This window comes from Jaculus jaculus, chromosome X (assembly GCF_020740685.1).
Source record: "Jaculus jaculus isolate mJacJac1 chromosome X, mJacJac1.mat.Y.cur, whole genome shotgun sequence".
In the NCBI taxonomy this organism is placed as follows: domain Eukaryota; kingdom Metazoa; phylum Chordata; class Mammalia; order Rodentia; family Dipodidae; genus Jaculus; species Jaculus jaculus.
In genome coordinates this window covers 88,657,491-88,671,511 of record NC_059125.1, presented here as the reverse complement: position 1 = coordinate 88,671,511, position 14,021 = coordinate 88,657,491, and the positions used below count along the sequence as shown (strand labels likewise).

Below are 14,021 nucleotides of genomic sequence, written 5' to 3'. Positions count from 1 at the left end.
CCAAAAACAAATCATTCTCACAAAACAGCAATACCAAACTAAAGAATTAATGAAATAAACAATTCCTAATCTATCTAAAGTTCAATGATATGATTTTATATAATTTCTTCTAAGAAAAATATAAAATCCTTATCATATATTCCTGACAGAGAAATTCATGAATTTACATCATTGCTTTATTCCCCATTCCATTATATTTAAAACTTTTGTTTTCTTAACACACACATGCACACCCCCACACACACACCCCTCCATAAATACCTATATATTTACATTTAGAATCTTTTAGTAATGTTTATGATCATCCTATCTTTCAGTTCATTCTGTGGTATGAGTGCAAGAAACAATCTCTCATACAACCATGAGGGTGAGTGGATATATTAACATCATTATTGCATAAATGAGTTTGATAACTGAAGGAGGAAGGAACGCCTTTTGGTCTCTCTCACCTTTTCTGTGCAATTACACCATGAGATATGGTGCAACATGAAGCCCCTTGCTAGATGCTGGGCTCCATACATTGAACTTACCCTCTTCTAGCACGGAAAACAGAGAGAGTACTTCATTATAAATCACCAAGCCATTTATAGTGATGTTTACCTACGTATAATGCCAGCGCTTGAGAGGTGGAGGTAGGAGGATAGCAAGTTCTAGGATAGCTTGAAGTGCATCCAGAATTGAAAGCCAAATTTGAGACCCTGTCTCAGAAAAGAAAATAAAACAAAGTACCCTGTCTGTGACATTGTGTTATAGATTCTCCAAAAAGATTAGGAAAGTCTCCCCTATTTATCACTTTGTATGTTCTCCTTCAATTTTCCATGTATCTATTGGATTTCTTTCTACTACATTCCCATAATAATCATCAGTTCTCTTTCATGTTTCCTCTTTATTTTATGCTATAATGCAATATTATGTAATATAATGGGTAACTTTTAAGAAAATGCATATATATATATAACACTTCTGTAGGTTTGGAAGTCCAGTATCAAGGTGCCAGCATCTGACAGTGGTTTACTTGTTGTGTTATAACATTGGGGTCACACCATAAGGTGAAAAATTATGTCAGAGAGAAATAGGGTAGGAGCAAAAGAATATGAGTGTGACAGATCTTGTTTGTAAAACATGGCCATTCCCAGGGTAACTAATCAAATTCCCCAATAGTAGCATGAATCCATTGAGGGCTGTTCTGACTTACATGCCTCACAAATGTCCAGTTTTATGATGTCATTATAATGGCAATTACTTTCAAACCATAACACTCTCCAAACTTTCATCATCTCCATGCTTTATCACCTTTCTCTCATAGTACCACCCCCCCCCCACAAAATCTCCTTATGAGGACCTCTTCACTAGTTCCCTTTTTCTCATTTCATTTTCAGCACAAGTGAACATATTTCATTCTCTTGGCAGCCTATTGGGTTTCTATTAGCACCATACCTTCATTGGGGAATTCATTTTCTGTACTTTTCTCCTTACTAGTGCATCTGCTTCTATGGAGTTGTCTACTTTTTGATCCTTTCTCCTCTGAGCCCCCATTTCTTATTGCAGAGCAGAGGTTCTGGGACCAGGCATGCCAACTTGAGCAGACAGCAGAACACAAGCAGGAGCAGAGTCAAGCAGCAACATCAGCTGCTCTGGCACTGGCAACAGCAGCCCCAGTGGCAGCAGATCCAGCAGTGGCAGATCCAGCAGCAGCAGCAGCTTCAGCGGTAGTGGTGGCGGTTCCATCAGTGGCAGCTTCAGAGACAGCAGCAGTGGTTCCAAGCAGTGGCAGCTACAGCAGCAGCAGCTTCAGTATCAGCAGTAGCAGTTCCAGCAGTGGGGGTGCTGATCTGCAGGGCCACAGTTGCCAGGCTCAGTTTTCCCTGCAGGAAAAGCCAGGGCCCTGCTCCAGAAATCAGAACAGCAGCTCAACGACCCAGCCAGCAACTTGACTGAGACCAAAACCATCCAAAAAGGTAACTAGGATTGCACCAGGGAAGGGTCTCACTTGGTCACAAGCTGAATTGGATCCCTCAACAGACCAGAAATCTTAACCTCTTTGTTGATAGAGGATCTGGTTATTATAATAACTACTCTTGCATAAATGCTCAGTGATATTTTTGATTGAATGTGTACAGTGTTTAGTTCAATTTTAGAATCTACCTGTATTTTATTCCACTCAGCCAACTTGAATATTCTCATAGCAGGGAAACTCAACCCCTAGGAAGACCTTTGTAGGTACTCTGAGAGTCTTAAGAGCCACACCTAACAACTTAAGCTCCTACCCTTAAGATATATAACATCAAATCCCTTGATACAGCTAAGAATACCCAGCTAGATAGAAAATCCAAGCATTAACTTAATCCAAAATGAAAAAAAATATATACATTATAACACAAGAAACACCAAAAAGCAAGAAAATATAAATCCAGCTAAAAGTATTAATGTGTCAGAAATGACCTCCAGCGAGAACGAGTTAGAGGAAATGCCTGAGAAAGATTTCAAAAGAATGATTGTAAATATGTTCAAAGAAGTCAAAGAACAAATCAAAGGAATCAAAGACGAAATCAAAGGAATCAAAAAGGAAATCAAAGAACATACAGGACACCAAATTAATGAAATAAAGAAGGCAATACAAGACATAAATAAGGAAATAGATATAATAAAAAAAAAACAGTCAGAATTACTACCAACGAAGAACACAGTGAATGAAATAAAAAAAACTCTGTAAAAATCTCACCAGTAGAATGGATGAAGGAGAGGTCAGAATATCTAAGCTAGAAGGTCAGGTGGCAGATCTAATACAGTCCAAGAAAGAGAAAGACAAACATAGAAAAGTATGAGTGGGAATTTCAAAATATTCAGAACACTATGAAAAGATCAAACATATGAATTCAGGGCATAGTAGAAGGAGAGGAATTTCACTCCAAAGGCATAGTAGGCATCTTCAACAAAAAGCATAGAAGAAAATTTCCCCCAAACTGGGAAAGAGGTGCTAATGCAGGTACAGGAAGCCTATAGAACCCCCAGCCAGACAAAACGTGGAAAGAACCTCTCCTCGCCATATTATAATCAAACTACCAAACACAAAAACCAAACAAAAAATATTGAAAGCAGTTAGAAAGAAAAATCAGGTTACCTACAAAGGCAAGCCCATCAGGATTACAGCAGATTATTCAACACAAACTGTAAAAGCCAGAAATGCTTGGAGTGATGTATTCCAAGTTCTGAAAGATAACAACTGTCATCCAAGGTTACTTTATCCTGCAAAGCTATCCATTCAAATAGACGGAGAAATAAGGATATTCCATGACAAAAGCAGGTTAAAGGAGTATTAGAAGACAAAACCAGCTCTACAGAAAATACTTGCAAGAATCCTCCATGATGAAGAAAAGGAAAAGCACACATAATGAACATGAAAAAAAATAACAGCAATACTCAAATGCTAGTTAACACAAGAAAGCAAAGGTAGAACTGGATCCACACAATAAAATGGAAAACATAAATACACACTTTTCTATAATATCTCTTAATATCAATGGCCTCAATGCCCCAATGAAAAGACATAGGTTTGTAGACTGGGTTAAAAAGCAGGATCCTACAATTTGTTGTCTCCAAGAAACTCACCTTTCTACAAAGGATAAACATTATCTTAGGGTGAAAGGTTGGAAAACAGTGTTTCAAGCAAATAGGCCTAGAAAACAAGCAGGGGTTGCTATCCTAATATCTGACAAGGTACACTTCAGTCCAAAGTTAGTCAAGAAAGATAAAGAAGGTCACTTTATATTGATTAAGGGCACACTCCAACAGGAGGACATTACAATCCTAAACATATATGCACCTAACATGGGGGCTCCCAAATTCATCAAACAAACACTATTAGAACTAAGGTCACAGATAACATCAAACACAGTGGTGATGGGTGACTTTAACATCCTACTCTCATCAATTGACAGGTCATCCCAGGAAAAAATAAACAGAGAGTTATCTGGACTAAATGAGGTCATAGAAGGAATGGACCTAACAGATATATACATGACATTTCATCCAAAGGCTGCAGAATATACATTCTTTTCAGCAGCACAAGGAACATTCTCTAAAATAGACCATATATTAGGACACAAAGCAAATCTTAACAAATTCAGGAAAATTGAATTAATTCCTTGCATTCTATCTGACCACAATGGAATTAAACTACAAATCAGTAGCAAGAAAGTCTATAGAACATACATAAAATCATGGCAACTAAACAATACGCTACTAAATGAATAATGGGTCAATGAAGAAATCAAGAAAGAAATCAAAAAATTTATAGAGTCAAATGATAATGAGAACATAACATATCAAAATCTCTGGGGCACAATGAAGGCAGTTCTAAGAGGTAAATTTATAGCCTTAAGTGTCTATATTAAGAAATTAGAAAGGTCACAAGTAAACGACCTAATGCTTCACCTTAAAGCCTTGGAAAAAGAAGAACAAGGCAAACCAAAAATCAGTAGGTGGGAAGAAATAATAAAGGTTAAGGCAGAAATTAATGAAATAGAAACAAACAAACAAACAAACAAAAAACAATCCAAAGAATTAATGAAACAAAGAGTTGGTTCTTTGAAAGGATAAAGAAGATTGATAAACCCTTTCCAAATCTGATGAAAAGAAAGAGAGAAGAGACACAAATTTATAAAATCAGAGATGAAAAAGTTAACATCACAACAGATTCCAAAGAAATTAAAACAATCATAGGGACATACTATAAAAGCATATAGTCCACAAAGTATGAAAATTTGAAAGAAATGGATGATTTCCTTGATTTATATGACCTACCTAAATTAAATCAAAATGAGATTAATCACTTAAATAGACCTATAACAAACATGGAGATCCGAACAGTTATCAATAATCTCCCAACTAAAAAAGCCCAGGCCCAGATGGACTCACTGCTGAAATTTATCAGACCTTCAAGGAAGAGCTAACCTCATTGCTTCTTAAGCTTTTCCAGGAAACCGAAAAAGAAGGAATTCTACTAAACTCCTTCTATGAGGCCAGCATCACCCTGATACCAAAACCAGGCAAAGATAGAACAAAAAAAGGAAATTACATACCCATCTCCCTCATGAATATAGATGCAAAAATTCTCAACATTGGCAAACAGAATACAAGAATATATCAAAAAGATCATTCTCCCTGACCAAGTAGGCTTTATCCCAGAGATGCAGGGATGGTTCAATATATGCAAATCTATAAATGTAATACATTATATAAATGGGTTGAAGGACAAAAATCACATGATCATCTCACTAGATGCAGAGAAAGGTTTTGACAAAATCCAACATCCCTTCATGACAAAAGTCTTACAGAGGTGCTGAGGCAGGTGGCATGGTGGAGAAGGATGACACCAGAGTTCGACAAAGAGGTGGTTTCTTGAGCTTTATTTCAGGTGCACGAACACCTCCGTCCCCAACTGCAGGCCATCTACGAAAAGGCACCTCCTTCTACACCTCATGGATTCCGACCAGGTGATCTAGTGCTCATCAGAAGAAATGAGAAGGAGACTCTTGAACCCAGTTGGAAAAGACCCTGCACCGAGATTCTGACCACCCCAACTGTTGTCAAGGTAGACAGTGTCTCAGCCTGGATACACCACTCACACGTGAAGCCTGTTGACCCACATGTGGATCCAGATGACTAAACACCTGTAAAAAAGCCAGAACTGTGCCAAGCCATTGCATAACCACAGGATCCACTCAAACTGAGGACTTGGAAGCTAGAGACTCAACAATGATGCTAGGGATATTTATGGCTATGCTTCTTACTGTACTCACATGCTGCTCAGAACTTTGGGCAACCTCCACAGATCATGCCTTCTGGTCTCACAATCCACATAGGCCCTATAGCCTCACTTGGATTATTTCCAACCCTACCACTGGAACTATTATCAATTCCACTTCCCTCCTGGCCCCTCTGTATACATGGTGGCCAGAACTTATTGTAGACCTCTGTGATCTTTTTGAAGGGGAATGGGAACCCAATGACCAGCAGCCCTTCCCCGCTTCGGATGTACTTTCCCTGCTAGAAGGCAGCGAAATTGAGCCTTAACTATCTACATTTGGGCTGGAAGTGACCTGACAAAGGGTCAAAAATCCAGATGTGAGGGTCCCACACAGTACTACTTTGCCAGGTGGAGATGCGAGACAACTGGTACTTTTAGTTGGGCATTGCCTGTCAAAGGAAAAGACTTAATTACACTGGAAAGGGCCAACTGGGGGAGGAACACAGGAGAACACCTCATAAATGGGGCTTGTAAGGAAAATCAGTGCAACCCACTAGCCATCAAGTTTACAGACACAGGACAAATAATCGAAATTGGAACTCTGGGAACACCTGGGGTCTCAGACTATTCATAACAGGATTAGACCCTGGAACCTTGTTCACTATTAGGCTGGCAGTGAACCCGTTAAACCTGTTCCAACCCTTAGGGCCTAACCAGGTGTTGGCTCTGCCTCAGAGAACAACACTCTCCATAACTACCCAGGCTTCTAGATTGCTTACCACGTCAGCTCCATTACCTTCTGCCTCCCCAGCTCCATCCCAGATTCCTGAGGTATCATCTTCTGATACTGGCCCCAGGCAGGTTCTAAAAGCAACCTACCAAGTTCCCAACTCCTCCAGACCTGAACTTACTAAGGCTTGCTGGCTGTGCCTGAATGCACAACCTCCTTACTATGAAGGCATAGCAATGCCAGAAAATTACTCTGAAGCTACTGAGGCCACTGCCTGCCATTGGCAACAGTCAGAAAAGGTAAAGCTTACCCTCCAATCAGTCACTGGAAATGGACTTTGTATTGGAAATCAGGTTCCCCAAACCTATTCTCATTTATGTAACCAAACTCAAAGCCCTATAGGCACTGGGTACTTAATTCCCTCAGAAGTTAGATGGTGGGCTTGTACCTCAGGATTAACCCCCTGAATCAAAGTCCAGGTTCTCAATCAGACAAATGACTTTTGTGTGCTAGTACAATTGATCCCCCAGGTATCCTATTACTCTGATCAGGGTGCCCCCAACAGTTAAAGATAACAGAATGGAAAACACGAGAAATCATCACTGCTGTCTTGTTATCCTCCCTCTTAGGCCTTAGTGTAGCTGGAGCAATAGGCACCAGTACTTCTGCTTTTGTTTTCCATGATAAAAACTATAAATATCTTAGTTCAGCCATAGATGCAGACCTAGAACAGCTGGAAAAAATCTATTACACATCTACAGGACTCCCTCTCCTCCCTAGCTGAACTACTTCTACAAAACAGAGATTACATTAAATAAAATGAAATTAGAAAGGGAACAATCCCAAGGATGGTACAAGTCTCTGTTTAATTGGGCCTCTTGGTTAGCAACTCTGATCTCAAGTCTACAGGGCCCCTCATCCTCATGTTGCTGGCCCTCACTTGTGGGCCATGCATTATTAATGCCTTGGTCAAATTTGTTAAGAATTGCATAGCTCAGTACAATTAATGGTTCTGAGACAACATTACCAACCTTTAAAACCCTTAGATACTTCTCAAGGATTTGAGATGAGGCCATACTCAAGGGGGGAATGAAGGGACCAAACTGATATCATGACAGGCTTCAGTAATGTGCCACCTTAACTAGGCCTAAAGACTCTACTAGCAAGTTCTTAGAGCTGATCAAAACCTACAGCCATGTAGCAGGATACAAAATAAATACATAGAAATCAGTAGCCTTCATATATGCTAACAACAAACACACAGAGGATAAAATCAGAGAATCACTCCCATTCACAATTGCAACAAAAAATAAATAAATAAATAAAATAAAGTACCTTGGAATAAACCTAAGCAAGGAAGTAAAGAATCTCTACAATGAGAACTTTAAAATACTCAAGCGAGAAATTGCAGAAGACACTAGAAAGTGGAACATCCCTTGTTCCTGAATTGGAAGAATCAATATTGTGAAAATGGCAACCTTACCAAAAACAATCTACACACTTAATGCAATCCCTATCAAAATTCCAAAAGCAGTCTTCATGGAAATAGAAAAAACATTCCAAAATATCATTTGGAATCACAACCCCCCCCCAAATATCTAAAATAATACTGAGCAACAAAAATAAGGCTGGTGGTATCACCATACCTGATTTTAACCTATACGACAGAACCATAGTAACAAAAACAGTGTGGTACTGGCACAAAAAAAGAAATGTAGATCAGTGGAACAGAATAGAGGACCGAGATGTAAGCCTAGGTAGCTATAGCCACCTGATATTCAATAAAAATGCCAAAAACGCTTATTGAAGAAAAGACAGTCTCTTCAGCAAGTGGTGTTGGGAAAGCTGGATATATATCTGTAGAAGGAGGAAAATAGATTTTTCTCTGTCTCCATGCACAAGAACTAAGTCCAAATGGATTAAAGACCTTAACATCAGACCTGAAACTCTGAAACTGCTAGAGGAAAAAGTAGGGGAAACCCTTCAACATATTGGTCTTGGCAAAGATCTTCTGAATACAACCCCAATTGCTCAGGCAATAAAACCACAGATTAATCACTGGGACCTCATGAAATTACAAAGATTTTGCACTGCAAAGGACACAGTGAAAAAAGCAAAGAGGCAAATCAAGAGCAGTTGGTTCCTCACCATGGCTGTGTGCCACTATTGCACTTGTGTGGGTATCACATCCGGTTATTTGTTGCTAGTTATCAATTTTCCAGGTGCTAACTTACTCTCCATTGGAGAATCTGCTTCTCTTTTTCAGATAGATGCAGATCCTAAGGAGAGAGCTGCCCCAACATACCTCAAAAGGGGCCCAAATGAAACTAAGGACAATTGGCGAAACAAGCAAGGGTAATGTTTTCCTGTGAACCGGATACCTGCACAAAGGGGAAGGAGACCAATGCAGAGAAAAATCAACTCCTACCAAATCAGAGAGCCAGAGCCTCAGAGACCCCCAACACCTCAGTACTGAAGCAGACCAAAAATGAACCCAACATGGCTCAGGGAAATTTTGCGGAAGAGGGGGTGGAAAAAATGTCAGAGTCACATGTTGGGTCATGATTTGCAGAGACATTTAGCATACCAATAACTGTGGGCTAACTCCACAATGCACGACCCATTTACATCAACAAGCAGGGTCCAATGGGAGGGGGTAGATCATAGATGAGCCTAAAAAATGGTACCAAACTGCCTGTATTTGATTAAAAGAAAACTAATAAATTAAATTAAAAAAAAAAAAAAGCAAAGAAGCATCCCAGGAATGGGAAAAAAATCTTCGCCAGCTATATATCTGATAGAGGATTAATATCTAGGATATACAAAGAACTCAAAAAGTTAAATAACAACGAATCAAACAAGCCAATAAAAAAATGGGCTATGAAGCTAAATAGAGAGTTCTCAAAGGAAGAAATACGAATGGCATATAAGTATCTAAAAAAAGTTCTATGTCACTAGTTATCAGGGAAATGCAGATTAAAACTACATTGAGATTCCATCTCACTCCTGTCAGATTGGCCACCATCATGAAAACAAATTATCATAAATGTTGGCGGGGATGTGGAAAAAGAGGAACCCTCCTACACTGCTGGTGGGAATGCAATCTGGTCCAGCCATTTTGGAAATCATTGTGGAGGTTCCTAAAACAGCTAAAGAATGATCTACCATATGACCCAGCTATAGCACTCCTAGACATATATCCTAAGGACTCATCTCATTTCCTTAGAAGTACGTGCTCAACCATGTTTATTGCTGCTCAATTTATAATAGCTGGGAAATGGAACCAGCCTAGATGTCCCTCAACTGATGAGTGGATAATGAAGATGTGGCACATTTATACAATGGAGTTCTACTCAGCGGTAAAGAAAAATGAAGTTATGAAATTTGCAGAAAAATTGATAGACCTGGAAAGAATTATACTAAGTGAGGTAAGCATGGCATGAGTAGAGGCTGGACATAACTTCTGCCACAGCAGATGGAAAACAGCAGCAACAGTGCATTGATCTCTTGCAAGGGGGATCTGGTTATATGGCCCCTAAGCCTACCTCTCAAAACCACTTCCTCCAGTAAGGCTCTACTTTCTAAATTACTCCTAGCTGGGGACCAAGCTGAATCAGATTTCTCCTATAAACATGAGTTCAAATCATCATCGTAGGTTACTATAATTTGCTTACTTCATTGTAGTACATTTGCATTAGTACCAAATTTGGGCAACTAATACTAAAATTCCTGGACTTGATGGCACATGCCTTTCATCCTAGCACTTGGGAGGCTGAGGTAGAGGGTTGCTGTGAGTTCAAGGCCAGCCTGAGACTCCATAGTGAATTCCAAGCCAGCCTTAGCTAGAGTGAGATCCTACCTCAACCCTACCCCATGAATAAAACTGCTATAGTATTTGTGTATAACTTTTTAATGTATTTTATTTTTCTTTTGAGAACTAAATGTATGCATTTTAATTACATTTGCCCACCCACTTTATCTACCCCTTCCAATTCCTGTTGTAATTTTTCTTCATACCAACTAGTTCCTTCTCTACTTTTATGTCTTTTGTGACCCTTTGAGTTTAATTAGGGTTACTTGTATTAAGCATATTGTGTGTGGGGGGGTTATAACTCTTGAGTATAAGAAACTTAGTTGCACCTGCAATTCTGAAGAACAATAACTCCATCTACTTCAGTAATCATTAACTGACAGTAGCTCTGCAGGAACGGATGTGGTCTCCTGAGTCCCAAACTCATCCATGATGGATTGTTGGTGGGCTCAGTCCTGTGCAAGATATACCTTTTGTGAATTCATTAGTGCAATGGCTATTGCATGTTCAGAAAACAGAGTTCCACATCACTCCTCCCCACCCTCCTGTTAAATGCTTTCTGCTCCCTTTTCTGGGATGTTCACTAAGCCTTGAAAGCTGTGATATAGGTGTTCTGTATAGGGCTGAGAACTCAACAGTCATGTATTCTTAACATCAACCAAATATGCATATTTCAATGAACTGCAGCCAATTGTAAAAAGAAGCTTCTTTGATCAGGTCTGAAAACAGTACTAGTCCATGGGCAGAAATATCAATATTTAGAAAGAAATTTGACAACATATCCATTTAGCATAGCAGTAGTAGTAGACTCCACACTAGGGTGTAAGACCTACCCAGGCACAGGCTTTTAACCAGATTTATAGTATCAAACATTAATTCCCTCCTATAGAATGGGCTTCATATCCTATCAGAAAGCAGTTGGCTACTCTCACTGTTGCCCTGGTGGGTACCTCTTGCTTGGAATGGTAGTATAAAACATGGGGTACACAGTTAGCTAAGACTGCTGATGTCTTTTCTCCCTCAGAAGTGTATATAATACCTTTTGAAACTTTGAAAGCTAACCTGTAGAGAGGAAGAATCCAGATCATTTACAGCTTCATTCTCCTCTTTCCTAAAGCTGAACCATGTGGTACCTCCTGCAATTTGGACTTACCACGTAATTTTGGTGGATAACAAGGAAAAAAGGCAATAGTCTATATTATTTAAGGGCCTCTGTTACTTCCCTGACCAACAATTCACTCATGACAGTGGGATTTGTATTAAATAACCTATGGCTTCCAGGAACAGAATCATCCACTCAAGTAAATTATTGTCACTCAAATACTTTTTCAATAAACTATATTTTAAAAATATCTATATTTTGGGCAGCAGCGGGAGGGAGGCGCGGGGGCAGGATCAGCGCCATGCCCGGAGAGCCTCAACCTGGCTGCGCTGCACCCGCTGCCACCGCCTCTGCCGCCTCCTCCCAGCAGCCCTGCCCTCCACGTCCTTGCGCCCGCCGACACTTCCAGACAGCCGGTTGCCAGACAGCCCACAGAGGATGCAACGCAGCACAGTGTTCTAAGAGCCAAAGCATCTAGGCTGGATGGAATTTAGCATCAGAAAAGTCCTGTTTCTGTTCAGAAAGTTGTAAAGTGCATAAAGACGAAGCAGGCACCAGAAATCCTTGGCAGTGCAAATGGAAATACTCAGAACTGTGAAGTGAATCATGGATGTTCTGTATTCCTCAGCAAAGCTCAACTTTCTAACAGCTTGCAGGAGGGGGTCATGCAGAAGTTTAACCGCCATGATGCACTTCCCTTTATTCCAGCTGAGAAGTTGAAAGACCTTACTTCTCATGTGTTTAATGGTGAACCTGGTGCTCATGATACCAAGTTGTGTTTTGAGTCCCAGGAAGCGAAAGGAATTGGGACACCACCCAATACTACCCCTGTCTAAAATGGCTCTGCAGAAATGAAGCTGAAAATCACCAAAGCATACATGAATGGGAAGCCTCTCTTTGAATCTTCCATTTGTGGTGACAGTGCTGTTGATGTGTCTGAGTCAGAAGAAAATGGACAAAAATCGGATAATAAGGCTAGTAGAAACAGGAAGAGGAGCATAAAATATTACTCCTTACTGGAGCAGGGCCTTGTGGAAGCAGGTCTACTGTCCAAGGTCCCAAGTCCTGCAGATAAAAAGATTCCAAAAGGAGTCCTGTACAAACACTGGCAAGGACAGAGACCGCTCATTGAAATACAATGTGTGTGATTTGGTGTGGTCCAAAGTATTGGGTAACCCATGGTGGCCTTGCATGTTTTCTGCTGACCCACTCCTTCACAACCATACCAAACTTAAAGGTCAGAAAAAGAGTGCATGCCAGCATCACGTACAGTTCTTTGGTGATGCCTCAGAAAGAGCTTGGATATTTGAGAAGAGCCTTGTTGCTTTTGAAGGAGAAGGACAGTTTGAAAAATTATTCCAGGAAAGTGCTAAGCAAGCACCCACGAAAGCTGAGAAAATTAAGCTGTTAAATCTATTTCAGGGAGATTGAGAACCCAATGGGAAATGGGCATTGTCCAAGCAGAGGAAGCCACAAGCATTTCAATAGAAGAGCAGAAAGCCAAATTCACTTTTCTCTATGTGGGAGACCAGCTGCATCTCAACCCTCAAGTGGCTAAGGAGGCTGGCATTGCTGTGGAGCCTTTGGGAGAAATAACAGACTCTTCAGGGGCCTGTGAAGAAGCTTTTGCAAACTCCAGCTGCATGAAAGAAGAGGGTGTTCCCATGCAGAGAAGGCAAAGAGCTAAACAGTCTAGTTCTGCTGAGAACCAAGAAAGTGACCCTGGCACAGAAAAGAATACTCCTCAAAAGATGGCAGAGACCAATCCCAAGAGAGGAATAGGATCTCCTCCTGGGAGGAAAAAGGCCACCACTTCTACTCCACAGAGCAAGAGAGGAGATGCAGCATTCCAGTTTTTTTTGTTTTTTGTCAGAAGCACAGGGATGAGGTTGTTTCTGAGCACCCAGATGCTTGAGGTGAGGAGATTGAAGAATTGCTGGGATCCCAGTGGAACATGCTCAATGAAAAGCAGAAAGCACGCTATAACACGAAGTTTGCCCTTGTGAGCTCTGCCCAGCCTGAAGAAGACTCTGGTAATATTAATGGGAAAAAGAGAAACCATACAAAGAGGACAGAGGACCCTTCAGAAGCTGTAGATGTTGACGATGCCCCCAGAAAAAGAGTGAGGACAGACAAGCACAGTCTTCGGAAGAGAGAGACAATCACTGACAAAACGGCCAGAACAAGCTCTTACAAGGCCATAGAAGCACCTTCCTCACTCAAGAGCCAGGCAGCAAAGAAAAATCTATCTGATGCATGTAAACCACTGAAGAAGTGAAGTCGGGCTTCCACAGCAGCATCTTCAGCTCTTGGGTTTAGCAAAAGTTCGTCTCCTTCTGCATCCTTAACTGACAATGAGCTTTTATGGGAGCCCACATCAGTCAAGTTGGACTTGAACTCATCTGCCTTGTACTGCACTTAGAATGATGTAATACCCCAAGATGTCTGTTGCAGGTGGTGCATCATCGTACACACTAAGTGACATTTCTATCACAATCATTTTATGGAACATGTGTTATTATCATCTGTTTTTACTGGTATTAATAAACACACACAATGAAGAAAACAGATAAAAAAAATTTAGACCAAGGTAAGATACCTAATCAAGGCCATTTAACCAATCCCATTC

At 40.4% G+C, this 14,021-nt stretch overlaps 1 pseudogene; it reads left to right on the top strand.

Moving 5' to 3' along the window:
• The first annotated feature begins 361 nt into the window (after positions 1–361).
• On the top strand, positions 362–13,814 carry LOC101611614 (annotated as a pseudogene).
• Positions 13,815–14,021: the final 207 nt, after the last annotated feature.